Here is an 18,144-nt window from a genome sequence, read left to right as displayed (position 1 = left end):
TTGCTGCAAGAAGCTGTTTCCCTGAATCTCCATCCTCTGCCTCTGCCCCCATGGCAGGTGATATTTCCTTCTCTCCTGTTCCAGCCCAGAATCTCAGAGCCGGAGGCTGACTGAGCGGCCATTCTACTCCCAGAGGACTTGTTCTAGCCGAGGAAGTGGTGACAGTTAAAGACTTGTCCAGGGCCAAACAGCCACTGATGTTAGGGGGAAGGAATTGAACTCTGTTATTTATATTCAGCTTCATGTATTCTTTTCCCCACGTGAGTCTGCTGTGTTTTTCTACCATCAAGCTTCCTCTTTGTCTGTCTCTTCACTCAGTGGCCTCTTCCCACTGGCTGGTCTTTCCTGATCCATGCTGCCTGTGGGGATCCATCACTCTTTTTCCTACAATCAAAAACCTCAAGCAGAGGAACTCTTGGAGGCCACATCCTAGCACACCTTGCTCAGAGGCCTGAGGGAGATTAGGTGACTGGCTCACCTAGAAATTGTCAGACCAGGTCTTGAACTCAGTTGGAAATGACTGAGAATCCAGGGACAGCTCGATGGCACAATGCATACCACACAGGGCCTGAATTCAGAAGGAGCTGTGGTCAAATCCACATTCAAACATTTAAAATTTGGTAGCTGTGTGGCCCTGGACAAGTCACTTAACCCCAATTGCCTCAGGAAAAAAAGGAAAAAAGGAGAAGAATTATGGTTCAGCCTATTGTCACTTACTACCTATTCCTCCAACTACAATTCCCTTTCTATAACATCCCTCCAGCATCCAGCTGTCCCCAAGCCTTATCCAATGGGTTTATAACTTACTAACTGTCCTTGTGTTGTTCTCAGTGTCTGTCAATGTGTCTCTCCTCTTCCTCCTCCTGATCTTATTGCGTGTGTTCGTGGATCTGTTGAAGGAGACCTGCACTGGGAGAGGGAGCAAGGAAGGTTATAAGTCAGCCCCAGAATTCAGGTCCTCCTGCCTCCAAGCCCAGTGTTTACCCACTAGGAGAACCAGCTGCCTCACCCCCCACCATCCCTCTCCCATTTCTCTGTGGTTTATTTTTGGTGTCTCTGCCTTTGTTGTTCTTTCTGTGCTTTTGTCTGTCTCTTTAACGGAGTTTGTTCTCTAACTGCTTTTCTCTCCTCCCACCCCAATCCTCAGACTTTCCTCTGCTTTTTCATAAATGCACAGCATTAAAAGCCTTTGAGATCAAGAGCATCATTTTAAGGGGGGAGAAACTCTGGGTTTGAACCAAGTGACAAGTGCCTTGTGCAGGGTCACACATCTCTGAGTTTGTGAGGCAGCCTCTGCTTCAGCCTGTCTTGACCCTCATCCCATGGCTCTGTCCAGCACGGCCCCTCCCTCCGGCCCCAGCTCTCTCCTCATTGGTCTCTTATTTTCTCCCTTCCCATCCCCCCACTTGGGCACTTCCATCACTACCCTGTGGGTGTCACTATTGCATTTGGAATTCCCTTCCTGTCCCTGACAGTCTGGATCACTGTGAGTCCTTGTTGCCTCCCGAGCATCCTCAAGCCCTACAGCTTTATCCCTCCTGCTCTTCTCTCATGTCTCATGGGACAGTCAACACAGGGCCCAGGCCTGTACCCGACACTCCCCCCTTAGCAAGTGCTTTCTTCCTTTGCTCTGTAGCCCTTGCCCATCCTCCCACAGACACACTCTGTTCTCTTCTATTTTCCCCAGGTATTCACAATGTTCTCTTCACTTGCTTTTTCCCTTTTCTCCATCCCAGATTCCACTATTCTGTTCCCTTTGTCACTGTGCCCGCATCTCCAGTGATTCCTTCCATTTCTTTCTTAGCTTTCTCTCCCCTCCCTAATGGTACCTTCCATCTCCCTCCATCCCCATCCTCCTTGGTCTCTTCCCTTTTTATTTCCTCTCTCCTCTTTTTACATTGGTCCATTTCTCTTTCCTACTTCCTTCTCACCAGGATTTCTTTTCCTTTATCTCCCTGTTTCCAATTTCTTGTGATATGTCCCCTTTCTCTCACTTTTCCTCCCCATCCTAATGGTATTTTCCTTCTCTTCTTCCCCCGACACCATTTCCAATAATCTCTTTCATTTGTCTGCCTCTATCCCGTTTTTCAGTTGTTCCTTCCTTCTTTCTTTTCCAGTAATCGGTGGTCAACTCCACTGGACTGTCACCTTCCGTCCCATCATTGTTCATACCTTCCATTTTCTTTCATTTTTGCTTTTATCAGTGCTATCTTCCTCTCCCCTCCCCCATCCCTCATTCTCTCTTCCTTTTATCTTATTTCCTTTTTTCTTTCCCAGCACTTCTTGGCCTCTTTTTCTCTACTTAATATTCTGTGGTTATTTCCTTTCCTTTACTCTTTCGAACATTATTGGTCCCTTCTCACTGTCTCACTCCTTCTCCCTTCTTCAGTGGTATTTTCCTTTTTTGCAAGAAGAGGAAACTGAGTCTAAAAGTTGAAGTGATGAGCCAAGGGCCATAAAGCCAGGAGTTTTGCAAGAGCTTCAACTCACAATTTTACCCCTCCCATCTGTCCTCTGATCAGTAGGAGCCTTATCTTCTTTCTACCTCCATCCATACCCTGTCCAGCCTTCCTTGAGTCTCTCCTCCACTTACATTCTTTTCTGCCCACCTACCCACATAGAGGTTGCCCTTAATCTTTTCAGGAATGAAGAGATATTGACCTTGAAGGCCCCTTATTTCCCAACTCTATCATTTTTTAGAGGTGGAAATTCAAGCTAAGCGAAGTGAAGTGATTTCACCAACTGGACATTTTCAGAATCAAGTTCCTAACTCAGAGAGATCTGAGTCTAAGGAAAACACTCGCTGTCTCAGGACAAAGAGCTGCCCCCAATATCCCAAGAATGGATTCCTTCTTCCTCAGGTGTGCTGTCACTTGGTCCTGTAACTCCCTCCTCTCTGCCTCTCCCCACCCTCCACTTTGATCTCTTCCTTCTCTCCATCTCCAGTTACCAAACAGTCTTTTCTCTCTCTATCTCTTTCTGTGTATTCACGTCTCCACCCTTTCCCACCTCAAATGCTTTGCCTTCCATCTTCCTCCCATCATTTGTTGTCCCTCCCCTCTCATTTTCCACCTTTACTTTGTACACAGGGGGCCCGGGGCTGCTCCTTTTCCCTGTCTCCTCTACCAGAAGCCTTTGGCTGCTATTACACTTTTTCTGTCACCACAGCAGAGCCATTCAGCCTTTTCCTTCTCTTTGTTTCACTTACATATCAAAGGTGTAGAAGTAAAAGGAAATTTAAGTGGAATTCAGTCTTACTCTGAAGAAAACTAGAATTAGACCCTTAAACACACCTGCTCCTGTACAGGGAATGAGTAGTTTTGTCAGCATTAGAATTCAGGTTCTCCTGGCTCCAGACCCCATGCTTTAGCAATTAGGAAAAGCAGCAGCCTCTCCTGTCACCGTCATTCTCCCAGTGCTCTGTGGTCCCTTTCTGATGCCTCTGCTTTTGTCACTCTGTACTGTTGTCTGTCTCTTTAATGGCCTTTGCCTACTAACTGTTTTTCTCTCCTCCCACCCCATGCTCAGGCTCTCCTCTTCATTCTCATAAAATGCAGGATTTTTGAATGAGAAGGTTTTTCAAAGCCTTTGAGATCAAGTGCATCATTTCAAGGGAGAAGGAAACTGTGATCTAAAGCAGGTGCCTTGTACAGGGTCCGAGTTTGTGAGGCAGCCTCCATTTCAGCCTGTCCTGATCCCCAGCCCATGGCTCTGTCCAGCACGGCCCCTCCCTCCGGCCCCAGCTCTCTCCTCATTGGTCTCTTATTTTCTCCCTTCCCATCCCCCACCTGGGCATTTCCATTTGCAGCCTGTGGGTGTCACTCTTGCATTTGGAATTCTCATCCCTGTCCCTGACAGTCTGGTCCACTGTGAGCCCTTGGGGCCTCAGAGCATCATCGGGCCCTGTGGCTTTATCCCCCCTGCTCTTCCCTCCTGTCTCACTGCACAGGACCCAGGCCTGTCCCCGACACTCCCCCATTAGCAAGTGCTTTCTTCCTTTGCTCTTCAGCCCTTGGCCGTCCTCACACAGACACTCTCTGCTTTCTTCTCTGCATTTCTCCCAGGTATTCAATGTTTCCTTCACATATTTTTCCCTCTTCTCCATCCTAGATCCCACTGTTCTCTTCCCTTTATCAATTTGCCCCCATCTCCAGGGCTTCCTTCCATTTCTTTCTCAGCTTTTTCTCCCCTCCCTAATGGTACCTTCCTTTTCCCTCTATGCCCTCCCTCCATGGTTCCTTCTCTTTGTATCTCCCCTCTCCTCTTATTCCAGTGGTCCTTTCCCAGTTGTTCCCTCCCTCTTCTTCATCAATGGTTCTTTCCCTTTTTCTTTCCCCCATCTTATACTATGGTCTCTCCCTTTATTCTTTCTCTGTCTTTTCTCTAATCAATGATTTGTTCCTTTGCATTGTTTCCTCCCTTTCCCAACATTATTTATCTTTTTCATTTTTTCTCACCCTTTTCTCTTTTTTTATTTTTTCCTTACTTCCACATCCTCTAACTTCCCTTTGTCTTCCTGCCACTTAAGGAACTTGTCTAATGATTTCTTCCTTCTTTTCCTCTTCCTAATATGTAGTGTTTGTTTGTTTTTATTTTATCCCTTTTCTATGCAAATTAGGCCCTTCTCATTTTCTCACTCCTTCTTCCCGTATTTTTAGTAGTATCTTCATACTCCCTCCCTTTATTTCCCACCTTTTCTCCTTTTGTCTCCCCTCCTTTCTTTCCCAGTGATCATTTCCATCTGGTTCTCAACGTTCTCCTGTCTGGTCATTTCATAATACTTCTGTCTTTGTCTCTGTGTGTTTGTGTGTGTCTCTCTCTGTCAATCTATGTCCCTTTTTGTCTCTTGTACTGTCTCTCTTTCTCAATTTCTGGCTGCTCCAGGTCCCCTGCCCTCCCCTTTCCCTAGATGTCTTTTCCACTGGATCCTTCTTTTCCTTTCCCCTAGGCCCCACACAATTTCTTGAATTCCACTCTCTGTTAAATTCTCTATTGCCAATAGTCTATCTCCATTCTGCTAGTGGTGTTCCTCCCTAGTGGGGGATTTCTCTGGCTCCCATGTTTACTACATTATTCCCTTTGTCTCTTCCACCCTATATCATCTTAGTCACTTCTTACCTCTTCTCATATCCACAATATCTCCTCTTCTTTTCTCTTTCTTCCTTTTTCACCCAAAGATAGTTTTCTCTTCCCCCACCAGCCCAACTATGTTATGGATACTTTTGTGCCATATATCTAGGTGGCCTTTTCTCTTTGTCATTCCCCAGAGACCTAGTAAATCCTCTTTTTTTCCTCTCTCCCCAGTGCTGTCTTCCGTTTTTCCCTCAACAATGGCCTTTTCCTCACTATGTTCCTGCATCACTCATAAAATGATAGATTTATAATTGGAAGAGACTATAGAAAATAGTGTTCTTCGCATTTCACCACTCATAGGATTACAGATTTAGAGATATAAAGGAACTGAGGGACATGGAATACAACCACTTTCTTCAGGGGAACCAACTGAGAGAAGGAAGCTGAGACTGGGAGAGTGACAGAGATCTGCAGAGAGTTATAGAGACAGTGGAAAGTAGGATCTGGACTCATATCAGTGAGGCTCAGGGACATGGCCTGGCATTGGAAAGAGTGCTGGGTCTGGAGTCTGTCGGACCTGAGTTCAAATTAAACTTTAGATACTTCTTACTGAGTGATCCTGGGCTAGTCACAATCTCAATGAACTTTTTGCCTTAAGTATAAAACAGGGACCATATAAGCAGCTGCACGGAGCTGTCCTAGGTATCAAATGAGAAAGTGTTTGCAAAGCATATTTTCTTCCTTTTAGATTGCTCCCTCTGTTTCCTTCTCTCGTCTTTCAAAATCACAGTAAAAAATATTTTGCGGCAGTATTTTCATCTCTGTCTTATCTCCATTGTAAATCGTCCCTTCCTTTTCTCCCTTTCCAACACTTTCTCTCCCCCTCTGGCCATTCTCTGTGTCTCTCCCCTCCAAAGAGATTTTTTCATACTCAATTTCTCCTCCCATTTCAACCTCCCAAAGGGCTTTCTTTCTCCTTTCCACAATTCTTTGGATTGTAAACACTGAAGGGACCTTAAAGGTCATCAAAGAAGCCCTCAAATATATTACAGAGGAGGAAGCCAAGGCTAACACACCTTCAATCTTTTCCTGAAGCAAATTCATGCATGAAAAGGTCTGAAGTATTATCTGATCTCAAGTGCTTTGCTATCTCCATCCTTAATTGCCACTTGACTACCCCAGGCAATCTTCACTGTCCCTTTCTCTTTGATCCTTGCTGGGTTTACTTAGGCCCCAGATCTACTTCCTTGACACACTGTTCTCTTCTCTCTCTGACACTTTCATTGCCAAGGAATCTTTTCTCTGAAAATTTCTGATTCACCTGCGTGAAATCCACCTGTGTGTCTGTCTCCCTCTCTGCCTGCTGACCTAGTCTCCTCTCTGTGTCCCCACATCCTTGCTTGGCCCCTTCCTCTGCATCTCTATTTCCTCTCTACAGGCTATTCAGTTCCTGACATTTCTGTCCCTTCCTCAAAAGCCTTGCCCTTTAATCTTAATCTCTCTGCCTCTACCCTTACATCAAGGTGTTTTCCCCTTCTCTACTGGAAAATTATAAAATATTAGAGAGTTGGAATGGATCTGAGTGTCCATGCAGTCCAAACACATCTACTGAGAGAAAAGAAACCTGAGCTGGAGAGTTTATGGGATATACTGAGGGCCAAACAGCTAGTAAGGTTACAAGTAGAGCTGGAGCACTTTCCCTCTAATTATCTTACTCTGCTTGTTGGACACTTACCTTTCTCTCTTTTTCACCATCCAGGCCTAGTGGGCCTTTTACTGGTTCTCTTCCCCACTAACTCTCTTTCCTGCCCATCTACTTCCATGGACCACGCCTCCCCAGTTGCTCCCTCTCTTCTTCACTGAGTGGGTTCATGTTCATCATTTAAGAGAAGAAACTGAGGTTTAAAGCAGGTGCCAAGGGACTTGTGCAGGGTCACACATCTCTGAGTTTGTGAGGCAGCCTCTGCTTCAGCCTGTCCTGATCCCCAGCCCATGGCTCTGTCCAGCACGGCCCCTCCCTCCAGCCCCAGCTCTCTCCTCATTGGTCTCTTATTTTCTCCCTTCCCATCCCCCTACCTGGGCATTTCCATCTCCAGCCTGTGGGTGTCACTCTTGCATTTGGAATTTCCCTCCCTGACAGTCTGGTCCATTGTGAGCCCTTGCGGCCTCAGAGCATCCTCGGGCCCTGTGACTTCATCCCCCTACTCTTCCAATCTGCTTCACTGCACAGTGTGCACGGGGCCCAGGTCTATCCCTAGCGCTCCCCCCTTAGCAAGTGCTTTCTTCCTTTGCTCTTCAGCCCTGGCCATCCTCCAACAGACACAATCTGCTTTCTTCTTTGTACTTCCATCAGGTATTCAATGTTGTGCTCACATGCTTTTTCCCTTTTCTCCATCCCAGATCCCACCATTATGTTCCCTTCGTCACTTTGCCCCCATCTACACTTTCCTTCCATTTGTTCCTCAGCTTTTTCTCCTCTCCCTAATGGTACCTTCCTTCTCCCTCCATCCCCATGATCCATTGTTCCTTTCCTTTGTGTCTCCCCTCTCCACTTTTTCCAGTGGTCCTTTCCCAGTTGCTTTCTCCCTCATCAGTCGTTTTTTCCCTTTTTCTTTCCCCACATCCCATCTGATGGTTTCTTCCTTCATTCTTTCTCCTTCTTTTCTGTAATCAATTCTCTTCTTTTACATTGTCTCCTTCCCCAAAAGGGTTTATCCTTTTCATTTTCTCTGAACATTCTCTTTTCATTGCTTTTTTTCCTTAATACCACATCCTCTACCTTCGCTTTCTTTTTCTGTCACCTACTCATGTTTCCAAATGGTTCCTTCCCTCTTTTTCTCTTTTTAATATGTAGTGTTTTTTTTTTCATTTTATCCCTTTTCTATGCAAACTAGGCCCTTCTCATTTTCTCACTCCTTCTTCCCCTTTCTTTACTAGTATTATCTTTATTCTCCCTTTTTTATTTCACACAGTTTCTCCTTTTGTCTGCCCTTCTTTCTTTCTCACTGATCCCTTCCATCAGGCTCTGTTCTCTCTTCCCTCTGGTCCTTTCCTAGTACTTTACTCTGTGTCTCTGACATCCTCAGGGCCAGTGGGTTCAACCTCCTCTTTTGAAAGCTCAAGAAATTCAGGTTTAACCAAGTTAACATGTCCATGAGAAAGCAGAGTGAGTCTATGAAGAAAAATGAGAAACTAACCCTCCCTGATTCCAAATCCTAGCCTATGAAATGGACCTTCTCCTCTCTATGCCAGGACTCAGCTCTGCTTCTTCCTGACTCTAGGCCTCTTAACTCCAAGTACTAAAGCATCACTATCTTCAGGATCCTTTCATTTTTATCTTGACACCATCATCAGCTTCTGTCTCTGACTCTCTCTCCTGGATTAGCCTTCACTCTCTCTCCCCACATCCTCACTTGTCCCCTTCCTTTGACTCTCTCTTTGCTCTGTCCATGGAATTCCCTTTTCTCCATATCTATTCCCTTCTCAGAATCTGTCTCTCCCCTATGTTAAGTACTCTTCCCTTCTCTATTGGAAAAGCATCGAACATTAGAGAGAGGGCAGAAATCTGGGAGTCCAACCAGCCCAGAGACTTCTTTTGACAGAAAAGGAAACTGAGAAAGACAATTTATGGAATGTGCTGAAGGACAAACAACCAGTATACTTATAAGAGGAGGTTGAAAGCACAAGCTATCTGTTCTAGAAAAGAACTCCCTGCTGGTTCATCTCCTTCTTCCTCAGAAATGTCTCCACTAGATCCTTTAGCTCCTTGCTCTTCTCCTCTTCCCCCACAATGACTTTTTTCTCTTTCTCCCTCAAATCATCAACTCTTCTTTTCTCTCTAGGTCTCCCTGTCTGTACTGCCCTTCCCCAAACTGGCCCACCCCAAGGGCTCTGCCTTCTGTCTTTTGGTGCTCATCTCCTGTTGTCCCTCTTTTTTTATCCTCCCCCTTTCCTTTGTACAAAGTTAGCCTTGTCCTGCGGCATCTCCTTGATTGCACTCCACAGAAGCCTTTGGCAGCTCTCTGCCACCACAGGAACCTCAGTTAGCCTGAGAAACTTATCTTTCTGTCACTTATAGTATGCCTGGCTTAGAGGTGGAAAAAAATTAAGGGAAATTTAATCTAACCGTGAAGAAATTAAGTATTAGACATATAAGAAGATCTGATACTGGGAGAAGGAACAAAGAAGATTGTAAGTCAGCCACAGAATTCAGGTCTTCCTGACTGCAGGCCCCATGCTTTACTAATTAGGAGAACCAGATGCCGCAATTATCACCATCATTCGCCCAGTTCTCTGTGGTCCCTTTTTGACTAGGAAATTTTTTTTTCTGAGACAATTGGGGTTAAGTGATTTGCCCTAGGTCACACAGCTAGGAAGTATTAAGTATCTGAGGCCAGATCTGACCTCAGGTCCTCAGGATTTCAGAGCTGGTGCTCTATCCATTACATAACCTAGCTGCCCTATGTGGTCTCTTTTTCATGTCTCTATCTTTGTCACTCTTTTTGTGCTTTTGTTTGTCTCTTTGATGGAGTTTGCCTACTAACTTTTTTTTTTCTGCTCCTACCCCAATCCCAAAACTTTCCTCTTCTTTCTCATAAAACCAGAGGATTTTGGAACTAGATGTTTCTCTCAAAGTCTTTGAATTTAAGAGAATCATTTACAAGGAGAAGAAAATGTGGTTTAAATCAAGTGCTAAGTGCCTTGTTCAAGGTTACATCTCTAAGTTTGTGAGGCAGCTTTCCAATTCAGCCTGTCCTGCTAGAGACACTCTGCTTTTATCTCGGTATTTCCCATAGGTATATACAGTGTTCTCTTTAATTGTTTTTTCCTTTTTCTCCATCCCAGATCCCACCATTGTGTTCCCTTTGTCACTTAGCCCCCGTATACAATGTTTCCTTCAATTTGATTCTGAGCTTTGTCTTCCCTCCCTAATGGTACCTTCCATCTCCCTCCATCCTGATGTTCTTTGGTGTCATTCCTTTGTATCTCCCCTCTCCTCTATTTCAAGTGGTGTTTTTCTTTCCTTCTCTCTTTCTCTTCCTCCTAAACAGAGGATCTTTCCATTTTCTCCCCATTTCCCATTTCCTGTGAAGCCTTCCCATTTCTTTCACTTTTTCTCCCCACCTTAATGGTATCTTCCATCTCTCCTTTTTTTTTTTGAACAAGAACAAAATTTAAAGGTCTTTATGTTTAAGACAGTAATATTCAATGAGAAGAAACTGAGGTTTAAAGCAGGTGCCAAGGGCCTTGTGCAGGGTCACACATCTCTGAGTTTGTGAGGCAGCCTCCACTTCAGCCTGTCTTGATCCCCAGCCCATGGCTCTGTCCAGCACGGCCCCTCCCTCCGGCCCCAGCTCTCTCCTCATTGGTCTCTTATTTTTTCCCTTCCCATCCCCCTACCTGGGCATTTCCATCTCCAGCCTGTGGGTGTCACTCTTGTATTTGGAATTCCCATCCCTGTCCCTGACTCTCGGTTCCACTGTGAGCCATTGAGGCCTCAGAGCGGCTTTGTCTCTCCTGCTCTTCCCTCCTGTCTCGCTGCACAGTGTGCACAGGGTCCAGGCCTGTCCCCGACAGTCCCCCCTTAGCAAGTGCTTTCTTCCTTTGCTCTTCAGCCCCACAGACACTCTCTGCTTTCTTCTCTGGATTTCCCCTAGATGCTCACCATGTTCTCTTCACTGTTTCTTTCCTTTTCTCCATCCCAGATCCCACTATTCTGTTCTCTGTCACTTTGCCCCCATCTCCAAGGCTTCCTTCCTTTTATTTCTAGAGCATTTTCTCCCCTCCCTAATGGTACCTTCCTTCTCCCTCCATCCCCATGCTCTGTGGTTTCTTCCCTTTTTATCTCCCCTCTCCACTTTTTCCATTATTCCTTTCCCAGTTGCTCTCTCCCTCTTCTTCCTAATCAGTGTTTCTTTCCCTTTGTTGTTCCCCACATCCCACCTGATAGTTTCTTCCTTCATTCTTTCTCCTTTTCTCTAATCAATGAGCTGTTCCTTTACATTGTCTCCTCCTTCCCCAATACTGTTTTTCCTTTTCATTTTCTCTCAGTCTTCTCTTTTCTTTGATATTTTCCTTAAGGGCACATCCTCTACATTCTATTTGCCTTCCTGTCACCTACTTGTCTTTTTAATGGGTCCTTCTCTCTTTTTCTCTTTTTAATATGTAGGGTTTTTTTTTCATTTTATTCCTTGTCTATGCAAACTAGACCCTTCTCATTTTCTTACTCCTTCTTCCCCTTTCTTTAGTTTCCCCCTACCTTTATTCCCCATATTTTCTCCCTTTGAATCCCCTCCTTTCTTTCCCACTGATCCCTTATATCTGGCTCTGCCCTCAGTCTTTTCCTAGTACTTTTATCTCTGTCTCTCTCTCAGTGATTCTGTTTGTCTCTCTATTTCTCTTGTTCTATATCTCTTCTTCCTTAACTCCAGCTGCCTAGAGCTCCCTTGCCCTCCCCTTTCCCAAGAACTCTTTTCCACTGGATTTTTCTTCTCCTTCCTCCTTGGCCCTACATAATTTCTTGAGTTCGACTGTCTGATAAATTCTCTATCACCAATAATCTATTTGCTTTCTGCCTAACGGTGTTCCCCCTACTGCGGAGTGTCTCTCCCTTCCATTTTTAATACATTATTCCCTTTGTCTCCTCCACCCCATCTTATCTTGGTCACCTCTTTCCTCATCTCACATCCAAAATGTCTCCTCTTTCCTTCCTTTTCTCCCAAAGATCATTTTATCTTCCCCCCCCCACCCAACTGTAATAGTGTAATTCTTCTACCATATCTCCTGGTGGCCATTTCTCTTTGTCTCATCCCAGAGACCTAGTAAATCCTCTCTTTCTCCTTTCTCCTCAGTGGTATCTTCCTCTTTCCCCTGAACAATGGTGTTTTCCTCTTTATCTCCTTTCATCATTCATGAAATTATAGATTTATAATTGGAAGAGACACAACTTATATGAAATAGTTTGTTTTTACCTTTCATCACTAGGATTACGGATTTAGAGATGGAAATGACCTGAGGGCCATAAAATATAATCACTTTCTTCTGGGGGAAAAAGTGAGGCTGAAAAACTCTAAGTTGCTGTCTACATTGTCTCTTTCTATTCATCTGTCTAACCTAAGTAGCTTTCTCTCCATCACCTGTTGTCACATTTCTTTCACAATCTTCCTTTCTAATAACCTCTGAAATGTCGTTCACCACTCTCCACAACAGTCTTTCTTTCTTTTCCCTCTCCTTTCAAGTTAAAGAAGATTGTTTGTATGTTATTTTTATTTCTCTGTCTCTACTTCTGTCTTTGTCTTTATCTGTATGTGTGTCTCCCTTTCCCCTTTCTCTCTGACTTCTTCTCTTCTTCCTTCTTCCCTTTTCTCTCTGCCTATAATCCACTGAAATCCCTTTGACTTTCTGTCTCTCCTCTTTCTACACTAGTCCATTCCCTCTATTCCTCTGACCACCTTGCAAGCCTCCTGTATCTATTTCACACTCTCTTCCAGATTCTAGTGGCTGATGATCTTTATTGTCTCTCTCTTTTCTTCAACCAGTGGTCCCTTCCATGTTTGTCTCTCCATCTCCTCATTGCCTCAGCAACACTATTACTAAGTCAGTTCTGATCCTTCCCCTTTTTTACTTGTTGGTTCTACTTACTTCTTGGTTTTTGACTCTTTGATTCTCCCCTGATGATTTCTTATCAGCTCCCTTGTTTTCTCCCTCTCCTCACTCCCCAATAGATCTTGAATTTTTCCTCTCTCCCACGTGGGCTCTTTGTTCCTCCCTACCAGAATAAGTGGGCCCTTCATGTTGTTGAGTCCCCTCACCATCTATTCTCATCTGTCTCTTCCTAAAAATCCAAATACTAAAGCATCACTATCTTCAGGAATCCCTATCTTTTTCTATACATATTCAGAATGGTCCCTTCTCTTTCCATCTCTTCTTCTCCCGCATCTCCAGAGTCCTTTCGATTTCTGCTTTCTTTCAGGAGTTATCTTCTGATTCTCAGCACATTTATATAGGCTTTTTATTTTTCCATCTCTCCCTCTCCAATGGGTTTTCTCTTGAGCTCTCCCTATCTCTGTTTTTTTTAATAGATTTCTCTCTTTGTGTCGCTATCACAAAATATATAATAGTCATTTACTTTTTCTTTCATCACTATTAGGATTATAGATTTAGAGCAGGAAATGAACTCAGAACCAAGAAAAACAACCACTTTCTACAAAGGAGGAAACTGAGGCTGAGGAGACTCTAAGTTACTGTCTATTGCTGTCTCTCCCTGTATCTGTCTGAGAATCTTTCTAACAAGATCTCTCTATATCATTTCTGCTCCTTTCTTTTCCCTCTCTCCCTGTCCTATGCCTGCTGTAATGCTTTCCCTGTCTCTCAGTTCTCTTCAGAAATCTCTTACCTGATTCTCACTCTATATATTCTCCTTTTCTCATTGATTCCAATGTTATTAGCGATATAGACTTCTAAGTATTCTTAGAGTCCACTGATGAACACCCGATCTTTTTAGTAAGGAAGGAATAAAAATAAGGATTAGGTGCCTGACAATTAGTACAGAATGTGCTATACAATGTACAAATGTTAATGTGTTTTCTTCCCACAATAACTCTTGGAAGTAGGACCTGTTTTTGCCTCCTCGTACAACTGATTAAGCTGAGGGAGACAGAGTTTAAATAATTTCCCCAGAATAGAAACGCAAGTAAATGTCTGGGGATGATTTGTTATTGACAGAATTTGCATTCATTTTTTCTGACACTAGGCCCATCACTATATCCATTGTACCACCCAGCTCTCTCTCTCATCATTATCTTTGCCCCTTTCCTTTCTGTCTCATCATTTTTGGCATCAAAATTCTATGTCTGAACATATTCCACAATTCTCTCTTCCTTTACACATCTATTTACTCCTTTCTGTCAAGCTCTATTTGTCTGTCTTCCTCTTCACTGAAGACCTATTGCTTCTCTTTTATTTTTCTCCCTCTCCCTCTCTCTCTCTCTCTCTCTCCTATATATTTGCAGCTATCTGACATCTTCAGGGCCACTGGGTTCAACCTCCTCTTTTTAAAGCACAAGTAATCCAGGTTTAACCAATGAACATGTCTAAGGGAATACAGCCAGTGAGTTTATGAAGAAAAATGAGAAACCAACCCTCCTGATTCCAAATCCTAGGCTATGAGACGGACCTTCTCCTCTCTATCCCAGGACTCAGCTCTGCTTCCTCCTGACTCTAGGCCTATAAATCCAAGTACTAAAGCGTCACTATCTTCAGGAACCCTTCCTTTTATATCTTCACACCATCATTACCTTCTGTCTCTGACTCTCTCTCCTGGATTAGCCTCCGCTCTATCTCCCCATAACGACACTTGCCCCCTTCCTTTGACTCCCCCTTTGCTCTGTGAATGGTATTCCCTGCCTGTACCCGGGGGCTTTCCTTCTCTTTCTATCACTGATAGGATCCCTCACATAGAGACAGAAAAAATTAAGTGAAATTGAATCTAACCCTGAAGAAACTAAGGATTAGCCATATAAGGAGAACTGATTCTATGATGGCAGCAAGGAAGCTTATAAATCAGCTCCAGAATTTAGGTCCTCCTGACTCCAGGCCCCATGGTTTAGCCATTAGGAGAACCAGATGCCTCACCCCCCACCATCATTCTCTCAGTTCTCTGGGATCCCTTTTTGTTGTCTCTATCTTTGTTACTCTTTCTGTGCCTTTTTCTCTTTAATGAAGTTTACCTACAAATTGTTTTTCTCTCGTCCCACCCCATGCTCAGGTTTTTCTCTTCATTCTCATAGACCCACGGGATTTTTGAGCTAGAAGGTTTTTCTAAGCCTTTGAGTTCAAGATCATCTTTTAAGAGAATAAACTGTGGTCTAAAGCAGGTGCTAAATGCCTTGTTCCGGCTCACACATCTCTGAGTTTGTGAGGCAGCCTCTGCTTCAGCCTGTCCTGATCCCCAGCCCATGGCTCTGTCCAGCATGGCCCCTCCCTCCGGCCCCAACTCTCTCCTCATTGGTCTCTTATTTTCTCCCTTCCCATCCCCCACCTGGGCACTTCCATCTCCAGCCTGTGGGTGTCACTCTTGCATTTGGAATTCCCATCCCTGTCCCTGCCAGTCTGGTCCACTGTGAGCCCTTGGGGCCTCACAGCATCCTCGGGCCCTGCTGCTTTATCCCTCCTGTTCCCTCCTATCTCACTGGACAGGGCCCAGGCCTGTCCCCGACCCGCCCCCCTTAGCAAGTGCTTTCTTCCTTTGCTCTTCAGCCCTTGACCGTCCTCCCACAGACACGCTCTGCTTTCTTCTCTGCATTTCCCCCAGATGCTCACCATGTTCTCCTCACTGTTTCTTTCCTTTTCTCCATCCCAGATCCCACTATTCTGTTCCCTTTGTCACTTTGTCCCCATCTCCAGGGCTTCCTTCCATTTGTTTCTCAGCATTTTCTCTCTTACCTAATGGTACCTTCCATCTCCCTCCATCCCAAAACTAGGTGGTTCCTTCCCTTTGTATCTCCCCTCTCCACTTTTTCCAGAGCTCCTTTTTCAGTTGCTCTCTCCCTCTTCTTCCTCATCAGTACTTCTTTCCCTTTTTCTTTCCCCCATTCTTTTGCCTTCTTTTCTCTATTCAATGATCTGTTCCTTTACATTGTCTCCTCCTTCCCCAAAATGGTTTATCCTTTTCAGTTTCTTTCAACTTTCTTTTTTCTTTGCTTTTTTTTCCCTTAAAACCACATCCTCTATTTTCCCTTTCTCTTCCTGTCACCCACTTATCTTTTCTAATGGTAATTTCTCTCTTTTTCTCCTCTTATTATGTAGGGTTTGTTTTTTTTTTTCATTTTATCCTTTTTCTGTGCAAACTAGCTCCTTTTCATTGTCTCATTCCTTCTTCTGCTTTCTTTAGTAGTATCTTCATTTTCCCTCCCGTTATTCCCCATATTTCCTCCTTTTGTCTCCCCTCCTTTCTTTTCCGGGGATCCCTTTGATCTGGCTCTCTCCTCTCTCCCTTCTGGTCCTTTCCTAGTTCTATTCTCTTTATCTCTGTGTGTTTGCATGTTTGTCTCTGTCTCTCCATCTATTTCTATTTCTTTCTCTCTCTCTGTCTCTCTCCTTAATCTCCAGCTGCCCAGAGGTCCCTTGCCCTCCCCTTTCCCAAGATGTCTTTTCCACTGGACACTCATTCTTCTTTCCCATAGGCCCTACACATTTTCTTGAGTTCAACTGTCTAATAAGTTCTCTATCACCAATAATCTATTTGCTTTCTACCTAATGGTTTTTCCCCCACTGGAGAGTTTCTGTCCCTCCCATCTTTAATACAGTATTCCCTTTGTCTCCTCTACCCCATCCTATCTTAGTCACCTCTTCCCTCTTCTCACATCCAACATGTCTGTTCTCTTTCCTTCCTTTCCCCCCAACAATTGTTTTATTTTCCCTCATGAGTAAAAGTACAATAGTTATAATCTTTTGCCATTTCTTTTGTTGGCCTTATCTTTGTCTCTCCCCAGAGACCTAGTAAATTCTGTTTCTCCTTTCTCCTGCCTCCATGGTAGGTGGTCTCTTTCTCTTTTCCCTGAACAGTGGTATTTTCCCTTCTATCTCCTTCCATCACTCATGAAATCATAGATTTATAATTTGAAGAAACAGAACATATGAAATAGGGTTTTTGCCCTTTCATCACTCGTAAGATTACGGAATTATAGATAGAAAAGACCTCAGGGCCATGAAATACAATCACTTTTTTCAGGGAGCAAACTGAGGCTAAGAAACTCTTAGTTACTGTTTATCAGTGTCTCTCTGTCCATCTGCTTAAACTTCTAAGGAGATCTCTATCCATTACTTGCTGTCACTTTCCTTTCACAATCTCCCTTTCTAATGACCTCTAAAATGTCTTTCACCCCTCTCCACAATTGTTTTCCTTGATTCTCCCTCTCCTTTCAAGTTAAAGGGTTGTTTGTACATTCTCTCTCTCTCTCTCTCTCTCTCTCTCTGTGTGTGTGTGTATGTGTGTGTGTGTGTGTGTGTGTGTGTGTGTCTGTGTCTCTGCCTCCCTTTCCCCTTTCTCTCTGCCATCTCCTCTGCCTTTTTCCCTTTGGTTTCTCTTTGCCTACAATCCTTTTTTCTTTCTTTCAGGAGTTACTTCTGATTCTCAGCACATTTATAAAGGCCTTTTCTTTTTTGATCTCTCCCTCTCCAATGGGTTTTCTCTTGAGCTCTCCCTATCACTGAGGTTTTTTTTAATACAGATTTCTCTCTTTTTGTCTCTATCACAAAACATGTACTAGTCATTTTCTCCTTTCATCGCTCTTAGGGTTAGAGATTTAGAGCAGGAAAGGATGTCAAAACCAAGAAAATGAAACATTTTCTTCAGGGGAGGAAACTGAGACTGAAGAGACTCTAAGTTATTATCACTGTCTCTCTCTGTGTCTGAATGGTAATCTTTCTAACAAGATCTCTCTATATCACTTCTGCTCCTTTCTTTTCCCTCTCTCCATGTCCTATGCCCTCTGTAGTGCTTTCCCTCTGTCTCTCAGTTCTCCTCAGAAATCTCTTACCTGATTCTCACTTTATATATTCTCCTGTTCTCACTGGCTCCAGTATTATTAGTGATATAGACCTCTAAGTATTCTTAGAGACCAGTGATGAACACCAGATCATTTTAGTAAGGAAGGAATAAAAATAACGATTAAGTGCCTGACAAGTAGTAAAGAATGTGCTATACAATGTACAAATTTTAATGTTTTTTCTTCCCACAATAACTCTGGGAAGTAGGGCCTGTTTTTACCACCTCATACAGCTGAGGAAGCTGAGGAAGACGGAGGTGAAACAACTTGCCCAGAACAAAACAGCCAGGAATTGTCAGGGGATTTTTGATATTGACAGAATTTGAATTTATTCCTTGCTGACACTAAGCCAATCACTATAACCAGTGAATCACTCAGCCCTCTCTCTCCACTTCCTCTATGTGCATTACCTTTCCATCTCACCATTTGTGGCATCAAAATTCTATGTCTAAAAATCCTCCACAATTCTCTCGCCCTCACACATATATTTGGAGCCACTTGTCAAGGTACTTGTCATTCTTCC

General features: G+C 43.8%; 1 long non-coding RNA gene across 1 annotated transcript in view; it reads right to left on the bottom strand.

Annotated features, from left to right (window-relative positions):
- LOC116420337 overlaps positions 1-18,144 on the bottom strand; it is a 46,902-nt gene that overhangs the window by 11,008 nt on the left and 17,750 nt on the right. Inside the window, exon 3 of the long non-coding RNA XR_004230633.1 lies at positions 808-909. This is a non-coding gene — a long non-coding RNA (uncharacterized LOC116420337). The remainder of the gene's footprint in view (positions 1-807; positions 910-18,144) is intronic.

The sequence above is a fragment of the Sarcophilus harrisii genome, chromosome X (genome assembly GCF_902635505.1).
Source record: "Sarcophilus harrisii chromosome X, mSarHar1.11, whole genome shotgun sequence".
In the NCBI taxonomy this organism is placed as follows: Eukaryota; Metazoa; Chordata; class Mammalia; order Dasyuromorphia; family Dasyuridae; genus Sarcophilus; species Sarcophilus harrisii.
The sequence above is the reverse complement of the archived record's forward strand: the minus strand, read 5'-3'. Positions and strand labels throughout refer to the sequence as shown.